The sequence below is a fragment of the Epinephelus lanceolatus genome, chromosome 8, assembly GCF_041903045.1.
Source record: "Epinephelus lanceolatus isolate andai-2023 chromosome 8, ASM4190304v1, whole genome shotgun sequence".
Taxonomy (NCBI): Eukaryota; Metazoa; Chordata; class Actinopteri; order Perciformes; family Serranidae; genus Epinephelus; species Epinephelus lanceolatus.
This window is the reverse complement of record NC_135741.1, coordinates 25880890-25895456: the sequence shown is the minus strand read 5'-3', so window position 1 is coordinate 25895456 and position 14567 is coordinate 25880890.

Here is a 14567-nt window from a genome sequence, read left to right as displayed (position 1 = left end):
ATCGTAGCCTTGCCACAACAATGAGACAACACCGTGGAGCAGTTCACCAAACATTCTTATACTCCTCCTCGGACACACATCATACCTAACTTTCCGTGTGTGTATGTGTGTGTGATATCCTGCCATTTCCCAGAACTTGTTTCACCATCACAATGTTTGCCAGGTCACTCTGCTCATCGGCCAGAGTGAGACCATTCAGGATTATTCAATTTTAGTAAACATGTTTTGCTTCTAACTTTATCTTAACTGTCAGACATTTGTAGACCTTTTCACCACCACATATTCCCCCTTTTCTACCAATTAGGTAGAACATACATAAGCTGTCAGATGCTGTCAGATTTTATGTGCCCATACATGTGTGTAAGGTTATTGATCTGTGTTGGTGAAACTATCCTGTAGTATTGCGGTCAGCTTGCTATGATAAATTAAAATTCACCTAACCATTACAGACTACACAAAACAAGGTTATACGAAATTAGGGTTCACACTGTGTAAGAGCGAAAAAACCTGTCTGCTGCTTACAAGAAAACTCTCTTACGGCCCCTCCCACTGGCGAGCTTTAACATGAACCCATCAGTATTACATACAGTGATTCTACTGGTACATAGTGTCATCAATAGATAACTAAACAAGAATACTAACTCATGAATGATTATCAGAGAGTGTACAGAATTCTTAACTGTAAATGTTTGTCTACCTGACCGTAATGATGACAAAAATATACTGTGGAATAGATATGATCGGTGATATTACAATGAAATCACAAATACAGATGAGAACATGTGTGAATGAGCTAAAATGAACAGTGAATTGATAAACCATATGCACTGTGATAGAACACATGTAATGCAATACTGTGATGCGATATGGTGTGTGCCATCTGCCATGAGTCCATGACTCCTTGGAGTTGTCCCGCGGAGTCCTCCCATTGAATCCATACCTGCAATGTGCTGCTACATTAGATGTTCATCTTTTTATTTTTAAAATTTCTCTGAGTTCATTTCATAGCTCTTAATGACTACCAAGTAGGCAGGGATGATGAACAGATCTGGATATCTCTCCTCATTCTCTGCCTCCTTCTTCTGACAAAGTGACAAGTGAAACTGGTGCTGTCGCAGAGGACACGGCTTGAGCACAATGCAAAGCGCTGGTGGTTAGCTAGCTAGTGAGTACATATCATCATCATCATATACACTAACATGCACACATGGCTGGATGGACTGGCTACCAAATAAAAGAACAGAGAAGCTCACATTACAACACACACACAGAGCATGAATTCATTCTCTGCTCAGGACATTACCCCACTTTATATAGCAAACAGGATAATTGTTTGTTGGTATATTAATGCTTTGCCGTACATTATATTGCACCTTTAATCCAGCAGACAGACAAACAAAGATATGTCAGTGTAATATGAACATATGTCCCAGGTGGAAGAGTGTAAAGCAAGCACTTAGGAAAATTAAAAGGTAGGACTTACAAACAGGGTCATAAAACATTTGAGCTGGGATTTTTTAAAAATTTGAATAGCATTTGTCATAAACTTTGCAGTAGAGTTCCAGGGAGTCTGTTGACTGAAACAGGAAAGCAGGGCATTAGCCTTAATTACTTAAGAACAATAGCTGATCCAAGCAGCTGCTGTTGGAAGAAGAAATGGCTTTCAGCTGTCTGCCAAAAAGTTTTGTGGTATTAAAAGCTTTAAGAGGTCAGGTGAAGCAATATAAAAAGCAACAAAGTACGCACAGGTAGGAGGTCATAGTGGATGACTGGGTCAAACTCAAGACTTTCACCCAGGAGACTGTGTCCTGCATCCTGTGAGAAACCAAATGACAATGCTGACTTATTATTCTTAGACTTATTTGACTTATTATTTCCTGTTTTTTGTTTTTCTTTTGTTTTTCAACCAAAGCTACATGGTTGGGTTCAGAAAAAGATAATGGTTTTAGTTCCAATCGACCCTTTCACAATGTTGTTTTAATGTAGTTTAGCCTGTTAGCATACTGACGTCTGGAAAGATTCTCAGTCTCAGTCATGGTAGCCTATATTCAGAAGTGCTAAGAGGTGATTAGTTCTTGAGGATATTTCACCTCCAATCAACAAGGCTTCATGCAGTGCTTTTCAAATTAACTCAGGAGCAGGCACAAACGCTTGAATTCATTATCAAAAAAATCTGTCCATGCTTTGTTTTGTCCAACACTCTGAAAGATATGCACTGAAAAATGATTTAAGATATAGAAAATCAGCTATTTGTGAGGCTCGTTACACTTGTTATCTTTCTTGATTGAACTGTAACTATCATCACACTATGTCTATTATGAAAATTGGTGCGGATTAAATTTGCGTCATTACCATCCCTAAGGCCCATCCTGCTGGTGCAGCTAAAAACATCTCTTATACGTCAATTAAGGAAGGTTTTGGTAAGTGAGATGCTTTATATCCACATGGGTACACATTCACATTTTGGAGCCTTTGCCCCTTTCATCCACTGAGCAGACAGTCAAATGATTCAAACCAACAATCTTTATTTTGTGCACATCGTTCAAACCTGCTGCCCTATTGCCTTGTGATGCTAAAAACAAACATGTTATCTGAAGCCTGTGTTGAAATGGATCAGATTGAAAGTAATTGAAAAAAAAATCACCTCTGAAGCATGACATCACTGTCTGCCTTCCTACAGAACAACATGTGACCTCCTTCAGTGTCAATGCTGTGAAAGCTCAGCGTTGTTTGCAGTGAGACTAGCTGGTCAAACAGTAATGAGCTGTCGTGACTGTCGGGTCAGTCCTCTGAGCAGGCCTCACAGAGAACCATCTGGCCTCTGATGTGGAGGCTGACAGCAACTGAAAGAGCCATGTGAGAATATGACTGATGGATCTCTGCCCACGCAATCCCAATCTGCCAGGAAAATGCTGCTCAAAGTGTGAAAAATGTCCACTGGCTCAGTCTTTTCCTGGATCAGGTGGCGGGGCAGTGGGAAAATGGGAAGCGGCCTCTTGGCTGCATGTGCTGTTTTTAGATAAACATCTGTAAGGGTTCCTGCAGGTGGGATTTCCATTAACGTGCGTACACTCACCCTCTCTGTTTGTGTGTATTATCAAGTCACCTCAGCCTTTTTTTGTATCTCTTGTGTTACTCTGTGGTGGGAAATGATTTGTTTACAGGATAAGGAATAGTGAGATGTTCTTCAAAGTGCACCGGACAGCCGACTCAAGAGAGGAAGTGTGACGCAGCCTGGGAGACAAATATCTTGACATTTATGCACAACAATCTGTGAGGTCCAAACCACCACAGTGGCATTCGTCTCTGCTTTACTGGGACTCTAAGTGACTGCTGTCCAATATCGATTAAAGTAACGTCACTCTGTAGAATCCAAGATGGCCTGTGGGAGTGGGGCAACATTTTATTAAATCCACTACTCAGCTGAAGTGAAGCTACAATTAGACTGGAATACTGATCTCGGTCATTTTTCAAGCTCAAGTACATGAACTGGAGGCACGTGTGTAGAAACAGGATGTTTTCACATCATTGTGACCAGTAATGTTCAGCAAATGTGTCTCTTGTGTAAATCTGTAACATCTGACTGCACTTGTATGAACTATGAGTCACTGTGAGCAGCTGTGAAGAGCCAGCAGCTCAAAAGGATGATAATGTGTCCCTGTTGATAGCCAATAATAAGTCTGTCTTGAAATGGATGTACGAGCGTGTACTCTGGCAGAAGGCCCTTTTTTTTTTCTTTTTTCTTTTTTCAACTTTATGTTTATTGAGCAACATTGTCAAATACAACATACATCACACATGTTTGACTGGGGTCTATTTTGGAAAGGATTAGAGGAGTTCTAAAGAATCTATGGACTATTTTCCACTGGAACTCTCTCCATAGATTTGCATTAGTGACTTTGTGCATTTCTGATGCGATATTATCCCAGACCTCCTTGCTTATTTCTAGTTTGAGCTCTGCTTCCCATTTTTGTTTGATATGTAGGGTGTTTTCTTGTTTCATGTTTGATAATATTCTGTATACACTAGATATTGGTCTCCTTATGTGCTCTCTGTTTTGAATCTTTGTCAGGTATTGCTCAATAGGCGAGTCTGATTTTAAAATGCGGTTCCAGTCTGGATGTTTAAGCAAATAACTTCTTATCTGAAAATATCTATAAAAATCCGATCTTGGCAGGTCAAATTCATTAATAAACTGTTCAAATGTTTTCAATTCCTGATCCTCAATGAACTGGTGGATGAAGTTAAGATTTAGATGTCTCCATCTTTTGTATCCTACGTCCAATTTTAGGGGTATAAAACCTTTTACATGAGCAACACCCGACAAAACTGACACCACCAGGGAGGCCAAAAGTCCTCTGCACCTCTCTCCATGCTGCCAGTGTAGTTTTGGACCATCTACCCAAGGTCTCTTCTAGGACTTTATTTTCAGTGAATGGAACATTTGATAAAGGCGTTAGAGTACAGAGTGACTTCTCAGTTTCCAACCACCTTGTGTCTCTCTTGTCTAAAATCCAAATTGTCAAAGCCCTTAGCTGGCAGGCCAGCCAATAATGTCTAAGGTGGGGGGGTCCCCACCCTCCATGTTGTTTAGATAACTGCAGAGTTTTGTATCTTACACGAGGGCGCCTTCCCTGCCAGATAAAATTGTAAACATGTTTTTTGGTGGTGTGAGGGGCAGCATTTGAAAAAGAAATAACAACTTAGGTAGCACATTCAACCTAATACTCTCTATTCTACCTAAGATAGTGAGGGGCAGCACAGCCCATTTATTAAGATCAGCAGATATATTGTCAATTATTTTATTGTAGTTTACCTTATATAACTTATCCAGATTTTGTGTTATAGTGGTTCCCAGGTAGGAAATGCCATCCTTTAGCCTCTTGAATGAGAATGCTGCTCTCATCTGGTGTGTAATAAGCGAGTTCAGGGCCAAGGCTTCTGTCTTATTAACACTGACTTCATATCCTGAGAGGGTTCCAAATTTGGCAAAGCAGTCCATCAGCTTTGGAACTGAATTTAGGGGGTCTGATAAATAAACAAAAACGTCATCTGCATAGAGTGAGATTTTATGAATTTTGTTGCCAATTTCTATACCTTTAATATTTACCTCCTCTCGTATCATCTGTGCCAGTGGCTCAATGCTTAACGGAAAAAGGAGTGGTGATAGCGGACACCCTTGGCGTGTCCCTCTACCTAGTTTGAAAGCTTGAGATATACAGTACAGGCCAAAAGTTTGGACACACCTTCTCATTCAATGCGTTTTCTTTATTTTCATGACTATTTACATTGTAGATTCTCACTGAAGGCATCAAAACTATGAATGAACACATGTGGAGTTATGTACTTAACAAAAAAAGGTGAAATAACTGAAAACATGTTTTATATTCTAGTTTCTTCAAAATAGCCACCCTTTGCTCTGATTACTGCTTTGCACACTCTTGGCATTCTCTCCATGAGCTTCAAGAGGTAGTCACCTGAAATGGTTTCCACTTCACAGGTGTGCCTTATCAGGGTTAATTAGTGGAATTTCTTGCTTTATCAATGGGGTTGGGACCATCAGTTGTGTTGTGCAGAAGTCAGGTTAATACACAGCCGACAGCCCTATTGGACAACTGTTAAAATTCATATTATGGCAAGAACCAATCAGCTAACTAAAGAAAAACGAGTGGCCATCATTACTTTAAGAAATGAAGGTCAGTCAGTCCGGAAAATTGCAAAAACTTTAAATGTGTCCCCAAGTGGAGTCGCAAAAACCATCAAGCGCTACAACGAAACTGGCACACATGAGGACCGACCCAGGAAAGGAAGACCAAGAGTCACCTCTGCTTCTGAGGATAAGTTCATCCGAGTCACCAGCCTCAGAAATCGCAAGTTAACAGCAGCTCAGATCAGAGACCAGATGAATGCCACACAGAGTTCTAGCAGCAGACCCATCTCTAGAACAACTGTTAAGAGGAGACTGCGCGAATCAGGCCTTCATGGTCAAATAGCTGCTAGGAAACCACTGCTAAGGAGAGGCAACAAGCAGAAGAGATTTGTTTGGGCCAAGAAACACAAGGAATGGACATTAGACCAGTGGAAATCTGTGCTTTGGTCTGATGAGTCCAAATTTGAGATCTTTGGTTCCAAGCGCCGTGTCTTTGTGAGACGCAGAAAAGGTGAACGGATGGATTCCACATGCCTGGTTCCCACTGTGAAGCATGGAGGAGGAGGTGTGATGGTGTGGGGGTGTTTTGCTGGTGACACTGTTGGGGATTTATTCAAAATTGAAGGCACACTGAACCAGCATGGCTACCACAGCATCCTGCAGCGACATGCCATCCCATCCGGTTTGCGTTTAGTTGGACGATCATTTATTTTTCAACAGGACAATGACCCCAAACACACCTCCAGGCTGTGTAAGGGCTATTTGACCAAGAAGGAGAGTGATGGAGTGCTGCGGCAGATGACCTGGCCTCCACAGTCACCGGACCTGAACCCAATCGAGATGGTTTGGGGTGAGCTGGACCGCAGAGTGAAGGCAAAGGGGCTAACAAGTGCTAAACACCTCTGGGAACTCCTTCAAGACTGTTGGAAAACCATTTCAGGTGACTACCTCTTGAAGCTCATGGAGAGAATGCCAAGAGTGTGCAAAGCAGTAATCAGAGCAAAGGGTGGCTATTTTGAAGAAACTAGAATATAAAACATGTTTTCAGTTATTTCACCTTTTTTTGTTAAGTACATAACTCCACATGTGTTCATTCATAGTTTTGATGCCTTCAGTGAGAATCTACAATGTAAATAGTCATGAAAATAAAGAAAACGCATTGAATGAGAAGGTGTGTCCAAACTTTTGGCCTGTACTGTATGTCCGCTGACTCTGACCATACTCCGAGGAGCAGTACATAGCAGCTGGATCCATCTAATAAAGTTTGAGCCAAATCCAAATTTATTCAAGGTTTTAAGTAAAAACGGCCAGGATACGCAGTCAAATGCTTTTTCCGCGTCGACCGCTAATATCATGCAGGGGATAGTTATTACTATGCTCCATAATATTAAGTAGTTTGCGAACGTTATCTGGCAAATGCCGGCCGACTATAAAGCCTGTCTGGTCCGGGTGCATTACAGTAGTGATGACCAATTCAACTCGTTTAGCTAGTACAGACGTCAATTTACAGTCTGTATTTAAGAGTGCAATCGGCCTGTAAGAGGCACAGTCTGTGGGATTTTTATGCTCTTTGGGTATCACCGAAATGATCGCCTCCTTCCAGGTCGACGGCAGCTCACCTTTTTCAAGAGCACTGAAGTATGCTCTCTCCAAGACTGGGATGATGAGATCTATGTAGTTCTTATAAAATTCACTGGTGAATCCATCTGTACCGGGACGCTTGTTGTTTCTAAGGTTTTTAATCGCCTTCTCAATTTCTTCTTTAGTTATCGGTCTGTCAATGAACTCAGCTGAGGTAGGATCTATTATAGGAAGTTTAATGGATTTTAAGTAGTTGTCAATTATTGCTGGGTCACTTCCTTTGTCTTCATCTGAGTATAAGTCTTTGTAGAATGCTGCAAAGGCTTCTGAAATTTCATTTGGTTTATGTAGGAATGGTTTGTCTGATTTGTTACTTTTAATTTTGTTTACTGTTGTAAGGCTGCATTGTTTTCTCAACTGAGATGCTAGTAGGCGGCTAGCTCTACTTCCATGCTCATAATATTTTTGTTTCAAGAACCTTAAATTTCTTTCAGTTTTTTCCACCAGGAGGTCATCGAGTTCCTGTTTGGCCTTTTTCAATTTATTCAGATTTTCAGCTGACGTATTTTCTTTAGGTTGTTTTTCAAGGTCATCTACCTTATTTTCCAGTTCTATACATTTAGCTGCCCTAGCCTTTTTAAAAGTTGAAGCTAACTGGATTATCTTTCCCCGTAACACAGCCTTGGCTGCTTCCCAGAGTATGATTGGTGACACATCGTCTTTATCATTAAATTTCAGATAAGAGGTAAACTCGTCTCTTAGAGAAGCCTGAGATGCCGGTATCCCCAACTGTCACAGTTCATCTCGGCCTCACCACTCTGCACCTGCCTGCTTCAATCTGCCAATCAGACACACCCCTCTCATCAAGCCAACTCCTCTCACCTGTGCCCTCTGCTCTGCTCTGGCTGCATTTAAGCCCCTGCTCCACACTCATTCATTGCCAGATTGTTCTCGATGCTTGCACCAGACTCTCCAGCGTTTCTCTGCCTGATCTCCTGGTTTCGACCCTGCTTGCCTCCGACTATCCTGCCTCACCGATCTCCTGGAAATCACCTCAGCCTTCCGTCCCCGACCACGATCCTTGCCTGTCCCTTTCTGGATTCTGCCTTTCTGCACCCTTGGCTATCCGGTGATTACCTGATTCAGCTCTACAGAGTGAGTGTTACTCCTGTTTCCTCTGTGGCTTCCTGCAGTTCTGTGACTCTGATTATTCCTTCACTGAGTGAGTACAAGACTGAGTTTTACGGACATTACTCACCAGTGTCCTGGTTTGGTTTGGCTGAGCCTAACCTCCAATCCCCACTAGAGACTGTTAAAGGCCAGCGGCCAGAAGACAGACTGTTTTGCCTACTGCCATTGTTTCCTAGACATGTGCTAATAAAGTTTGTTACCAACAATACCTGCCTGTCTTTGTGCTGCTATTGGGTCCAAACCAAACCCATTACACCAACAGGGAGGTATTTAATCTCCATATAACAGAAGTGGCCGCCTTGCCCACATCCCAAACCACTGATACTGGTGCATGATCAGACAGGGTTATATTGTGAATTTGACAATCTACTGCCCTAAATGATTCATTACTAGGCATGAAAAAATAATCAATCCTGGAGTATGTGGAGTGAGGGTGGGAGTAGAATGTATAATCTCAATACCTTGGGTGTTTATATCTCCGGACATCTAGGAAGCCAAATTCTTCGCAACAATTAAGGGCCCTACTCACTGTTGTTGCAGAAGACCCATTTGTGTCAGTGCTATTAGAGCTTGGATCTGTGCTGCGCAGCTCTGCACACTTTAGCTCATGGCGGTTTGGTAGGCTAAACTGGACATGGTGCAAACCACTGTGGGCTACCAGACCAAACTACATCCATTTCTGCCCAAGTGTCTGCCGCAGCGGGGCCGGAGACGAGCAATTTAGGCTATTTAGTTGTGGGAAGATGTTAAAAAGCTGCATGAGTGAAGTGCTCCAGACATAAAGGCTGTCAGTGCTATTAACAAAATTTCCTCCCTGGTTATTGAATACCAATATAGCAATCGTTGATTAGTACTTCATTATCAAGAGTAGGCTAATAAACATTCAAACAGGCACCCTATTTCATGTTAATAAAAAAAGTACCTCTTCCCTCACTGATATAGCAAGCACCAACACTGCTGCACAGGAATGCATTTAAAAGTGTGTTTTTCTTTGACAGTCATTTTGTAACATAGCAGTGGTGGAAAGTAACTAAGTACATTTACTCAAATACTCCACTTAATTTTGAGGGACTTGTATTTCCATTTTATGCTACTTTATACTTCTTCTCACAGACATTTTATAAGCCAATGTTGTACTTTTTACTGCACTTACATTTATTTACTTACATTCAAGCCAACTAATAATTCATGATGTATTATTATAGAGTAAGCCGCGCCTCTACGGAAAATGGCAAACATATTGATTTATTCATTACTGCACTGAGTATACAACTGGATAGACTGTGATTAGACTGCATGAGTTGTATGAGAGTTTGTAAGGGTGTTTTTATATTGCTGATGTTAACCCTGGTTCCAAATCAGTCTATGAAACAGTACTATTGTCCGTGAAGACGTGAGAAAAAAGCAAAGTTTTCTTCATAAATTCAAGGTACCACAACATGACTATTATACAAATGGTTATTTTTTTGGGTGAAATATTCCTTTAAAGTTATGAACACATTAGTGCATCAATAATGATAATACGATAATATAATACTAGGTTATTCTGAATTGTGCCACTCTGCATGCTGATTAATTTTACTTTTGGTGCTTTCAGCTAATACTTTAGTACTTTTACTTAAGACTTTGAATGCATGACTTTTACATGTAATATTTTGACATTATGGTATTAATACTTTTACATAAGTAAAAAGTCTGAGTACTTCTGTCACCACTGTCACATCCCCTCTTTACTTATAGACCATAGACTAACTATCCACTGGCAGGCATGAAACACGTTCAGTCAGTAATTAAAGGAATGCAGTGGTTTTACCAAACAGCATTTGTTGTATTGCCAAATATTCCACATTGAGATTTGAATTAGTTAAGAAATCAATATCCCATGTCCAGAGCTTATGCATTCAGACCAATATAATTTTCCCTCATGAGACAGTGTCGAGTGTTGACTGAAACCATATGGATCACATACTTACTGTATATGTTTAATAGAGATGAAATTTCATATCACAGTTATAGTGGCCAAAATAATCACAGTTATCAGTATTATCGCAGTATTATAAAAATGGGCTGATGAGTTCAAAAACTGCTGATACACACACTGAAATAATTTTAGTAGTTTTATATTGAAAACCACAAATTACATCAGCAGCACTATGTCCCTTTTGTTTGCATTAATATTAGTAAAATAACAAAGCCAATTCCTTACATAAACATATGAAAACCATATCAAATGAGCATGAACATTAAAGATGGCACCATGTTGCTGACTTCGGGTGATGCTGGACAGAATTTACTGTGAGCTTTTCAAAGTGCGGTAAACAGATATGGTTTGAATGATAATTAAAAACTGACACAGTAATTTTAATCATTAGGAATTTACCACAGTTTATAGTGAAACTGGTAACCATTTCGTCCCTAATGTTGAGTCATATCAGCACAAACCAAACTTTGTCCTGATAAATCTTCTCATTTGACCATTGACATAACTCATAATAAACGAGACAAACAACGCCGCCTCTTTCATAAAAGTGTTTATTTTAATTTCCTGTTGGCTCCATCATATTTGTACAGTTTATCACTTCAAAAAAACGTAAGTTTCTGTCTCATCGTTATAGTCGAGCATTTCCTTCTGATTGTGTTGTCAGTTTTGTGCTGGAAGCCGCCGCAGTTCCAGTGAGAAACACAGAGGAGAGATTGCTTACACCAGTGGTCCCAGTTCACTGTAACAACAGGATTTTATCTACTGGATTAGATCAGCAGCACACAACACTGAGAGAGGAGAAAAAAACAACACACATTTAAACACCAAAAATCTACATATACTCTTACTTTACACACACACCCATAAACACACACACACCCCCTTTCTGTCTCTCTCGCACACACACGTTCACAGTCGCTCAGCTATTTTGATTGAGAACAACCACACACTAACACCAGAAACCAACAGACACCAAAGTAACATTACCTACAGTACAAAAATCAAAAAATATCTCAAAATATACAATTATTATTTACAGCTCAAGTATACACCCTGTCACTCTTACTATAGATACTCAGTGTGAATTTATCAGAATGTACATCGATATGTACAGGTTAAATACATCTTCTTAAATACTATAAATATAACTATGGGTTTGGTCACATAAAGACTATTTGCACAGCTAAATAAATACACTATTACTCTATTTTTGTCGAGTTAATCACAGTAAATCAACTGAGTTAACCTCTACAAGTTGCTTCAAAGTACATAATCCAACACAGCTGACACATGGACGAGACAAAGAGACCCTGGAGTTTGTTTTGTTGTTTTTTTAAATAAGATATATCAGTGCTAAATGCTAACACCTTGCTACTGATCAGATTAGAACCAATACGAGATGGCTGGTGATTTTACCACTGTGCACAGTGTTTTTAAATGTTAGAGGCAAAGACCTGCTGTGCCTGGAGTGGAGACATGAGAACTCCTTGGCAAAACTGTGCATCATATATTGAAACAAACCAGAGGTTTAAACATGAAGATGCTGTTTCCAAAAGACTATATAAACATGTGTTTTGATTGAGCTCTCTCCTCCACACCAGTATCAGCTCAGGTTTGCCACCTCTGACATTTGTCACGTATTCATTGTGCAGATCAGTCTGTAGCTACAGCACACACTAACGGTGCACCTCTTGTGACAATGGCAGTGCATTTCAGTGTGAAGACTTAACCTCCAGTGACCCCTCTCAGGATGCAGGAATCAGACCATAACTAACATAATCTACAAGTTTCATCATCCAGTTTACCCACACTGACTCTATGTTTAACTCACTGACTGGTGCTTTCTCACTAAGACATGAAAACTCCTTTGTGCTCACTTTCCTGTGCTTCCATAAATGTGCTTTAACTCTCAAAGCTGCAGGTGAGGACAGGTGAGTGCCTTCACTTGCGGTTATGTGCCACCTGTGTCGCAAGCCGATTGGCCAAAACATTTGGTTCCTTGTGCATGTTATCACAGTAGTCCTGCTAAATGTTAGCGATTGAACAGGTCATAATCTGACTGTGGCGTGTTTACATGTTCATCTGTAACATCTTGAAACAACACACTCACATTAAAGAGAGACCATTTCACTGTGATTTATGGGGAGACCAGAGTGGAAAGATCCCTTTGTTCCTCTAGTGTTTTGTTTTTATAGAGGTTTACATTCTCATAGTGATTTATGACTGCACTTCACTCCCCTGTAATGCAGACTTTCTCCACTTTAACCCTTTTATTATTATTATTACAAAATACAGTATATGACATCTGGACTGGGTGTCAGTACTCAATACCTATTTGTAATTGACTGAAACAAACCAAGCAGTATTGAAACTTCTCCAGTGAAACGATATTTGCATTTGATCCTGTTTGTACCCAGACAGAAAAAATGACTATTTGTATGGATTTGCTGGCTTTTAATAAAATGTGTGATTGATCAATTAGCTACGACCCATATGGTCTGTGGTTTGGTTGTGTATTTGATGGAGCTGGCAGTTCAGTGTGCTGAGATGCCAATATGATGTTTGAAAGCATGGCTATACTACACGCCTGTGATGTCTGGTGGCGTTTTACATAACGAAATGCTTCCATTCACATGATGGGTATCGAATGAAGTAGGAAAAAAAATTCTCTTGGTATTGGTATCGCTTTAAGGGTACTGATATCATAATTTTTTTAAACGATACCCAGCCCAAGTGACAACAGAATCTTAAAGAACATACAAATCTATGAAAGACAGGAGGGAAATATGATATGATATAAAATCAGTTTTTCTGGTAGATCAGCAGGGAATTATATGATTCATCACTTCAGTATATAATGTATACACCAAGCAATATCTCACAGCTACTGTAGGCACTACTAAGCACTAGGTACTGTAGCCTGAAACCTGAGCAGATATAAGACATCACATGACCCCATATGACAACAGTGTAATAGTGTGGGTTAGCACTTATATTATGTAAATTAGGGAGGACCTAGCAGGGCCAGCTAATGGCATGGAAGCATGAGTCAACACTGGTGCGATAGCAGAGTAAAATTTACGTCAACAAGATCAGCTGAACAAATGCACAAGAAACTGGATGTTTTTGACGAAGTGGCTTTTGATACATGTGTGTTTTGTGCCTCTGAGCCCTCCATCTCTTCCTGTATTAATATTGCTAACCAATACATATTCTGTGACAGCATTCCTGTGATTGATGACAAAGCTTTTGTCAAGCCTGTACTTAAACAACTCCAGGGTCTCTACCTAATTAAAGTGCTCAAGTGAATGAGACGAGACATTGGTCCAAACTCTACATTGACGCACCACATGATCGAGAAAACAAACTGACAAAAGCATAAGGCGAACAGACAACAGAGATGCTGTTCAGGCACCAAACAATGTGACTGACTGTGCTTCTCACTACATCTGTTCAGTCTCAAGTATTGGTGATGTCTCAGGGAGGGGCCACGAGACAGAGAGAGTCATTGGCTCCTCCGCTGGCCGGCAGAGACACCCAGTGGTGAAATCTGTGTATTACCACTTATTCCAAACATTTATGTCACTGCACATTTTCCACATTATACCTCTAAACATACATTGTCATACAAGATTATACATAAAAAAAGGCTGTAAGTTTTCACACCTTAGTTCACAAAAAGACATCAAAGTGTAAATCGTAGTGCTTATGAAATGATGCCCATAGTGCGCACAATTTGAGGAATGTACAACAATTAAACCCAAACATCTTCCTCTTAGTGATGACGTATGATAAATCCACAGCGTGGCATGGCAGTAAACCTCTTACTCAACGCACTGTGACAACATCAGAGATGTATATTCTTGTAAGACGTCGGCAGTAAAATGTCTCATCTGCGTACTGCTGAACAATCAGCCATGCAGGTGGAGCAGACAAAGCAAGGTGTCCGCTCTCCTCTTCCTCCTCCACATCACAAGAGGATCTGTATCTATGATGCGTTGCCACGGCTTCCCCTGGGTAACGCAGCTCTATTTTTAAGAGGCAGGGTCAACGGCGGCTCTCATTCAGCGGCAGACGGCACACTGACACTCGCACACATGCACATCTGCACGTACACACAGACAAAACTCACATTTTCCAATTCCTTCCTGGTGTGCCTCTCTA